This window comes from Mirounga leonina, unplaced genomic scaffold (genome assembly GCF_011800145.1).
Source record: "Mirounga leonina isolate KUSES-001 unplaced genomic scaffold, KU_Mleo_1.0 Mir_180, whole genome shotgun sequence".
Classification (NCBI taxonomy): domain Eukaryota; kingdom Metazoa; phylum Chordata; class Mammalia; order Carnivora; family Phocidae; genus Mirounga; species Mirounga leonina.
In genome coordinates this window covers 17,514,292-17,524,003 of record NW_023270469.1, presented here as the reverse complement: position 1 = coordinate 17,524,003, position 9,712 = coordinate 17,514,292, and positions in this window count along the sequence as shown.

Sequence of the window (9,712 nt, the reverse complement as noted above, 5' to 3'; positions counted from 1 at the left end):
CTGAATGAGGCTGAATCCACAGGGCCACTGCACACTGTGTGTGGTACAGCCTAAACACCAGGTATTGGGGCACTGAGATCAATCAGTCGCAGAACAGCACGTCCTTCTCCACAGGACTCTGCAGTTGGTTTTAGGGCCTTCTTGTTCACACCCTTATTTCCCCGCATGCCAGCAGGGACAAAAGCTCTCCTGGGAAGACCATATTCTGTTATAACACAAGTGGGAAATGTGCTGTGCCAATGTGAACCCTGCGCAAGTGCTTGGTAAGGGGAGAGGTCTTCCAGTTTTGCCTCATCTACTGGGATGGCCATTCTGGGCACTTGATTTCAACTAAAATTCATCAGGAGGATTTGCTTGGTTGCTTGGCCTGGTGGCGAGTTGTTATCTGGTGTCTGCTGGGTGAGAGAGATCTAGAAAGCAAGCCTTTCCCACCATTTGCGGGGGGCAGTGCTGAGCTCAGTCAGGAATGTCTGAGAGGATGAGGAGTGCTCCCCAGTTCTGAGCCTATAGGGACACTGGGGTGAGGGGAGAATGTGGATATGGGCCAGAGCCGGAGAACAGAGCATCCATGAAGGTCAGTGGGGCATTGGTAGTGACCTAGAAAGAAAGCTCAGATTGTCTGCTGTGCATAACCTCTTGCCCCTTGTACCCTGGCCCTTCTCAGAATCAAGGTGAACTTCCTGAGGAAATGGAGCCACAGAAGAACCCAGAGGAGAGGATGACTCTCAGTAGAAGAGTCGCCCTGCTTATCAGGCATGCCTGACAATCCATCCGCAGACAGTTTCTGCAAACCAGATCATTTTGTGGATGCATGTGAGAGACTGTGTGACTTAAAGGAACACCCAGAACACCTGTCCATCAGCTGTCTAATTCCTTTGTCACTGTAATGTTGTGATATAATAAGAAATACAAAAAAAGAAAGAAAGAAAAGAAAAGAAAGAAAGAAAAAAAAAAAGAAAGAAAGAAAAGAAGTACATATTTGGTCTTTGTCACTGGTTCCTGGCACGGAGCTCCTAAAATCCTTGTAGCTTCCTGAGTGATAGAGCTGAAAGGGGTATTTTTTGTTATTCATATAAGCCCCTTGCAACCAAATCTGAATTTATGCTGATGAGGTGGCTTGGGGTAGTGGGAATCAGTGTTGGTTTCCATAGGAACCGGCATGTGATTAGAGCCTTGGAACTTTCAGTTCTCTCTCTGGCCCCCACCCCCAATCTCTGGGGAGGGGAAAGGGGTTGGGGATTGACTTAAACACCAAAGACCAACAATTTAATCAATTGTGCCTGTGTAAAGGAGCCTCCATAAAATCTGTAAATGAAAGGGTTCAGAGAGCTTCTGGGTTGGTGAGCACACTGAGGTGCTAGGAGAGTGGCGCACCCAGAGAGGGCATGGGAGCTCCGCACCCCTTCCCCATACCTTGCTCTATGTATCTCTTCCATTTGGTTGTTCCCAAGCTGTAACCTTTATGATCCACTGGAAACAGTATCAAATGTTTCCCTGAGTTCTGAGAGCTATGTAGCAAATTACTGAACCTGAAAAGGGGCTCATGGGAATCCTTGATTTGCAGCTGAGTTGGACAGAAGTGTGGGTTACCTGGGCACCCACTGCTTTCAGTTGGTGTATGAAGTGGGGGCAGCCTTGTGGGCCTAAGCCCTTAACCTGTGGTGTCTGCACTAAATCTGGGTAGTTAGTGTCAGAATTGTCTAATGTAAAGGGAAAACCCACACTTTGGTGTCAGAAGTATTGTGAGTAAACAGTTTTTCCTTTAGTCATATGAATAGTAACCCCAACACATATGTCCATTTTATGGTTAGATTTTTTTGAATCCAGCTTTCCTTTAGTGAGGCTAATGCTATCAAGGAAAACCCACAGGGAGTGAGGGCAGATCACACATGTTGGCAAATCTGACAACAGGGTGGAGGATTGCATTCTTAGCCTAGTTGAATGCCACAGAACTTAGGTCCTTTGTGTAAAGTCAAGTGTTTGGCCCTCAGGAGTCAGGACCTCAAGAGACTTTAGTCAGGCCAGCATGGTGAGGATTGGAATCTGGGGTTAGCCAGTTGCTGGAGGAGCACCTTGCACATAGCTTTGGCTTACTGGCTCCAGAATTTGACGAGTCACTGTAGGTTATGTAATGACCATCTTGTCTGACAGCCCCAACCTGAATGGTGAGCCCTGATAATTCATTTCCTTCAAAAGCCAAGCGTGGCTCAGCATCTCACCTCTGCCTTAGCCAGTTCTGCAGCACCGTGGGAGTATTCCTGGAGTGAGTTGTTGCACATTCCACAAATGAGGCAGGCATGACAGCGGCCCACATATTCCATGGTTGGGTGGACTCCTCCAGGAGTCCAGTGAAATCACCACTGGCCTTGTGTTGCTGCCCAAGGAGGCTGCTCCATCATTGTCATCCTCTTCCTCAATAGGAGACTTGACACAGAAGACACAGCTCTGTCCCTTGAGAAACCTAGAACAAGTGAGGGACCTGGATGGCAGAGGAGACAGATTTTGTAGACAAACTCCACACCCACACCCCACCAGGAGAGCAGAGGAGTGACTGGTCTCCTCCACCAAGGGGCCAAGGGCTGACACCTTCTGCTGTCTCCTTTTCAACAGCTTTATTGAAGTATAACTGATATAAACTGCATATATTTAAAGCATACAGTTTGATGAGTTTGACATATGTGAAATCATCACCACAACCAAGACAAGGAATGTATTCATCACTCATTTCCCTGTGCCCCTTTGAAATCCTTCCTCCCTGCCCTTCCTGCCCCTCTTAGCCAACTACTGATCTGCTGTTGGCCACTGTAGATCAGTTTATATCTTCTAGAATTGTATATATGAGGAATCATACAGTATGCGCACTTTTTTGGTCTGCCTTCTTTCATAACCTCATCATTTTAGGGTTTATCCATGTCCTTGCATGTATACATAGTTTGTTCCTATTTATTGCTGAGTAGTATTCCATTGTGTGGATATACCGCAGTTTGTTTATCCATATCCATTCATCTGTTGATGGACAATTGAGTTGTTTCTAGTTTGGGGCTACTACGCATATAGCTTCTATGAATGTTCATGTACAAGTATTTAAATGAATACATGTTTTTTATTTCTCTTGGGTAATTACCTAAGAGTGGAGTGACTGGCTCATATGGTAGATGTATGTTTTAACTTTAAAAAACTGCCAAACTATTTTCCAAAGTGGTTGAATCATTTTACATTCCTGCCAGAAATTTCTGAGAGTTATAGTTGCTCCATAGGCTCGACAACATTTGGTATGATCATTCTTTCTAATTTTAGCCATTCTAGTGGGTGTGTAGTGGTATCTCATTATGGTATTAATTTACATACCCCTTATAACTAATGATGTTGAGCATCTTTCCATGTGTTTACTTGCCATTTATATATTTTCTTGGGTAAAGTGTTTCTTCAAATGTTTTGCCCACCTCTAAAGTTGGGTTGTTCATATTAATATAATATATAAAATAATTATAATTCATATGTTGTGACACATTAACATAGTATATGTTGTATATTATAATATATTGCATATTATATAAAATTATATGTTATATGTAAATATTTATAAGCTATCTATCCACCAAAAGGCTTGTATTTCAAATATATATTCAAATATGTTATATTCCCCCTTGGAATTTATTGACAAGCTCTGTGATGAATTGGCACAGGGTAACAGCTATGTTGAAATATTAAGGAAGAGACTGAAGTTTATAAAGTTTGCTTATTGGTGGATATTTGGTTGCAAATGTTTTCTCCTAGTCTGTGGCTTACCTTTTCATTTTTGTAGCAGTGTATTTTGAAGTACAAAAGTTTAAAATCTTGGTGAAGACTTTTAGATCAATATATTGATTTTTATCCTTTGGAGCCTGCGCTTTTGTGTACTATGTAGGAAGTCTTTGCCGAATCTGAGGCCACAAAGAATTTCTCCTATATTTTCTTCTAGTCATTTGGTAGTTTTAGTTCTTACATGTAAGTCAGTGATCCATTTTAATTTTTGTATCTGATGTGAGGTAAGAGTCTAGGTTCATTTTCTTTCAAGATTCCTGGTGTTCTGGGTCAGTATTCCGCCTTCTCCCCACCACACTTCCATCTCCACCTCTTCATGAAGCCACCATCCTGTTCTAGTCTCTGATATCTCCTAAGCTATTCAGCCTCTGACTTCCTGCTGTATGCTCAAGTATTTGGTGCCGACAGTGCTCTGGATGCCCTGGAGTTTCCATCTGGCATTGATCAGGGAGGCAAAGACCAGACAGCGTCCTTGTGAGGCCATTCCACTCTTGATGGTTGTTTAATTCTGGTGACAGTTTGCCTTCCATGACATCTGTCTCCTGCAGTCACAACCCAAGGATCTGGAACTCCCCAGTGGGAGAGACAATTGGAATCTCAACTATCCTGACATCCTTGTTGGCACTTGCAGCAACCCTTGTGTGTGGAAGGGAAGCAGCCTTCCTGAGGGAAGCCAGCTGTTGTTGTTACCTTCATACCATGAGTGAGCAAAGTAAGATTTCATAAGATTCAGTGACCTGCCCAAGGTCACCCAACTGGCTCACCACAGAGTGCCTTAACTCCTGGGTCCAGAAAGGACCCAGACTCTCAGGCCAGCAGTCTCCACTCTATAAAATGCTGCAAGTTGCATGTGGAATTTTCCTGCCAGGAAGACAAACTGCAGCCCCGTGTTCTTTTATGGTTTCAAAGAAAAGCAACTTCAGTGAATGAAAGGTTTCAAAGGGCATATTTAAGGTCTTGGGTGTAAGTCAAAGAACTAGGTGTGGGAGAGGCTGGTTTTCCTTTTGTCAGATGGATCTTGGCTTTATTTTTTCTTCTGCTTTTTTTGGGTCCAGAAAGGAAGTGCTCCTGTGGGGTTCAGGGCTCAGTTCACAGCACTGAGACTGTGGAGGAAAGAAGGGAGGGGCTGCCCGATGTACATTCCCTTCAGTCCTGCTCGCGGGAGGCCCTCCACGGTGCCTCATCAAGACCCAAGTTTCTCAGCCTGGTGTCCTCAGCCTCTTTTACCTGGTCCTTTCATCTGGTCTCTGTCCACCCAGCCAGGCTGGTGGCCTCAGGGACATCCACACCCTTTACCTCGTGTCCAGTCTTCTCCTCGTCCCTCAGTTTTATGTAGAGGTTGGGATGGGAGCTTGGGACCAGTCTGTATAAATCCTTGAAAACCAAGAGACAGAAATAGAATGGTGGTTATAAGGGACTTGGGGGAGGGGCAGTTGTCATTTAATGAGTACAGAATTTCAGCTTTGTAAGATGAAAAGGGTTTTGGAGATGAATGGTGGTGATAGTTATACAACAGTGTGAATGTACTTTAATGCCACGGAACTGGACACTTAAAAATGGCTAAGGTGGTAAATTTTATGTTATGTGTATTTTACCACAATTGGGGAAGAAGAAAAACCCCAAAAAACCTTGAAAGCCAGCTTAATGCTTAAGAGCATGGGATCTCTGAGCCAGACAAGCAAACCCAGGTTTGTTGCTTTATAGTTGGGCAAGCTTGGGCAAGTTAGTTCATTTGTCAAAGCCTGTTTCCTCATCAATAAAACTGGGATGATGTTAAGACCAGCTTGTGGAGTAGCTGTGAGGAGTGGATGGAGGTATCGCAGGGCCACACAGTTGTTAATACAGTACCTGAATCTCCTGCCTTGGGGAGCCCAGCATTACTGTGGTTACAGGGGAAGCCACTGGAAGGGGCAGGCAGTGAGGCCGGCTAGTGTCCAACCCATGGGGGCTGTGTTGGGAGGTAGTGAGGGTGCCCTGGGGATGGATGGTGATTTTCCATAGCCATGTGGAGCGGAGAACAAGACCCAGCTCCATCACACACACACACACACACACACACACACACACACACACACAGGTGCATGCACAATATGATGTTGAATCCTCTTTTGTGCTTTCTCTTCTTCTCATCTTTTTTCATGTTTCTCTTTTGGACTGATTTTTTTTTTTTTTTTACTATTGTCTTTTTTTCTCCTCTACTAATTAGAAGTTATACACTGTGTTGCTTTTTCTTTTTCCTTGTAGTGGTTACCTAGAAATTACCATATTCATACTTATCAAGGTCTAAAGTTAGTTACTTTACTTTCCTTTTTGGTAGTGCAGAATCTTAAAACATCTTAACTGTTTCCCCCCTCATTATTGTTTTGTACTTTAATTCTGTCTTATTTTGCTATAACCTCACAAGACCTTATAATTATTATTATAGCATAAGCCAACATTTGTTTAGCTTTACCCACATATTTACCACTTTTTTTTTTTTTTGGCTCTTCATATATTCTTATATCTCAGATCTCCCATCTGGGATCATTTTCTTTCTGCCCAACATACTTTCTTTACAATATCCTTTAATGAGAGTTCCTTGGTTACACATTCTCTCAGTTTTTGTTTGTCTGAAAATGTGTTTGCTTTGTGCTCATTCATGGAAGATGTTTTCACTAGATGAAGAATTCTGGGTTGTCAGGTCCCTTCCACCCCCAGCTTCTGTTGCCATTAATAAAGCAGCTGTTAGTGTAAGGTATACTACTTTCTTTGCTTTTCTCTCTCTCTCTCTCCCTGTCTCTTCTGATGTGTGTGTTCTGCCATTTACTCTGTTTAAATGTGTGTTTCTTTATTTTCCTCTTCCTTTTAAAATCCTGCTTGAGGGGCGCCTGGGTGGCTCAGTCGTTAAGCGTCTGCCTTCGGCTCAGGTCATGATCCCAGAGTCCTGGGATCGAGCCCCGCAGTGGGCTCCCTGCTCAGCGGGAAGCCTGCTTCTCCCTCTCCTACGCCCCCTGCTTGTGTTCCCTCTCTCGCTGTATCTCTGTCAAATAAATGAATAAAATCTTTTTAAAAAAATAAAATAAAATCCTGCTTGAAGTTCCTTGGGATTCTTAACATCTGTGAATGGCATCTCTTATCAATTCTGGAAAATTCTCAGCAAGTATCTCTTAAAGAATTCCCTCTTTCCATTCTCTCTCTCTTCTCCTCCTAGAATTGCTACTAATCATAGGCCACTCTTTTCCATGTCTCTGAACATTTCCTCCATATTTTCTATCTTTTTTTAAATACAAATGTTTATAGCAGCATGTTTCTTGTTTTGTTTTTTTTTTAAGATTTTATTTATTTATTTGAGAGAGAGAGGGAGCACAAGTAGGGGGAGGGATGGAGGGAGAGAGAGAAGCAGACTCCATGCTGAGTGGGGAGCCCAACATGGGGCTGACCCCAGGACCCTGAGATTATGACCTGAGCCGAAGGTGGATGTGTAATAGACTGAGCCATCCAGGCGCCCCTGCAGCATGTTTCTTAACAGTCAGAAAACTGGAAACAATTCACATGTCCATCAACAGGTGAATGGACAAATAGAAGTAGCATATCCGCACAATGCAGCATTAGCCAGCCATTGTGGGATGAAGCACTGACACATGTTCCAACATAGATCAACTCTGAAAACTTTTATGCCAAGTGAAAGAAACCAGACACAAAAGACCACAGATTGTATGGCTCCATTTATATGAAACATCCAGAATAGGCAAATCCACAGAGAAAGTAGATCAGTGGCTGCTGGGGTCTGGGGGTAGGAGAGAATGGGGAATTGACTACTAATGTATATGGAGTTTCTTTTTCACGTAATGAAAATGTTCTAAAATTAGGTAGTGATGATGGTTGCACAACTCTGTTAATACACTAAAACCTACTAAATTTTACACTTTAAAAGGATGAATTTTGCAGGATGTGGAGTCCATATTGTCTATCTTTTGATCTCTCTCTGCTCATTCCTCTTGCCTTCTTTTAATCCATCTGCCGGTTCGCAAATGGTCCCTTTCGCTAAGTTTAATCTTCCGCTGTGTTTTAAAATCCCAGTTATGGTATTTTTCATTTCTGGGAGTTCTGTTTGCTGCTTTCTCAGATCTGTTGGGTCATTCTTTATAGTTTCCTATTTTTTGCACATATTTCCAAGCTTGTCTTCTATTTCATTAAACATATTAAATATGGTTGTTTTATAATCTGTGCTCAGCAATTTCATTATTTGAAGGTGTAGGTTTGTGCTGCTATTTGTTGTCTCTTCTGGTCCTTGTTTGTTGTTTCCTTGTGTCCTTGGTTATTTCTGGGTTGTGTACCGCCCAGTATACTGGAGAATTTATTAGTGGGTATTTGTTGAGGCCTGGGATGAAGATACCTTCCCCTAGTGAGAATTTATACATTCTTCTGCAGAATACCTCAGAGTATTAGCAGTGCAGAAGTACTTTGAACTAAGTTCATGACTTAGTTGAACCACCCCAATGATGTGAATTTGGGCTGCTACTCTGTGTGAAGATCAGCTTGTGGCCTAACTTCTCAGGGAGGCCCCTCTTCCCCTTCTTTTGCATTCCCTGGGTCTGAGGCCTTTTAGGATGCTAGCTTAATCTGGAGGGTCTTCTGGTAGATTCCCGACTTGGGACAGGTCCTGAGTTTTGACATTTGTCCACATTGCCCTTCAAGGCCATTAAAATGGAGAGTCAGATGTGCCTGTATCAGTAAACACAGAACCAGAAGGACTTCGGCATTCTTTACTTCTCTAGGTTTTTGCCTCTCCTTCCATTTTGACCTTATTCCTTTCTCTCTTGTCAGTTCTTCAGTGTTCTCAAGAAGGCATTTTTCATGTTTTCTACAGTATTTTTGGTTATTTTCAGCAACTATATTCCCTAAAACAGAAGTTGGCAGATCTTCTCATGCTGTTTGACCGTGAGTAGGTCACTTCCCTTCTCAGGAGAGGCCCCTTCTCAGTGCTGGGGGCATGCAGGGCCTCTCGGGGAGTCTGGACTATGGCCTCAGTAGCATCTCTGCAAGTGCCGCCATCAGGCCTGTGAGGACATTCGACTACAGATGGTTTGGGCTGACTTGGCTTACAAGCCGAACCTCTGAGAAAAATTCTCTGCCTGGGTCTGGAAGGCCACTGGTGAGTGTCTATTCCCAGAGGAATTGGCTTCCTGGGGCCAGGAGGCCAGGAGTGTCCATCTCTACCCTGGGAAGCTGGAATAAGGGATTCCCCTGGGGGCTATTCAGGCTCTTCCTAAAGTCCATTCTGACCTTTCTTCCCTACTCCATTACAGTCCCCCGACCTGACCACCTCTGCCAACCTAGGTCATAACAGTTCTCCCGAACACCAGAGGGTTTGAATGTGTTTCCAGGGTCATGGACACTGTTTTCTGTGGATTACATTTCCTCCTTAATAAGAACTCCCAGAGCTCAGATGACACTGCAGTATCCTGTCCCCTCGCCCCTTTTGGTGTTGGTAGGGAACCTCCTGTTCTTTCCTGAGCTTAACCTCAGTCATTTCTATCCTTATGGCCCTTATACCAATTCCCTGGGAGATGAGGTCTGGCCCAGCAGGCTGGACATATCCACTCTGACACAGTGAAATATGAATGAGAATGACATAAACTCAGGACCTGTCCCAAGTCAGGAGTCTACCATGTGCATTACATGGTCCCTGTCCAGAGGGAGCTTTCTACATTTCAGTCAGGTGGGGTGGGCAACAGGCTGGAAATTATTGCGCTGGCTGTGGAGCAGTGCAGGTCTGGAAGAAAGAGAAGATCTATGATCCTAATCATCATAGACTACATTATAGAATGCAACCACTTTCCTATCAAATGCAGCACTTTTTGCCATTTTGCCCATATGCTTGTATACAATAGATAGCTCTTTAAATAAGCTCAAACAGCTTTAAAAA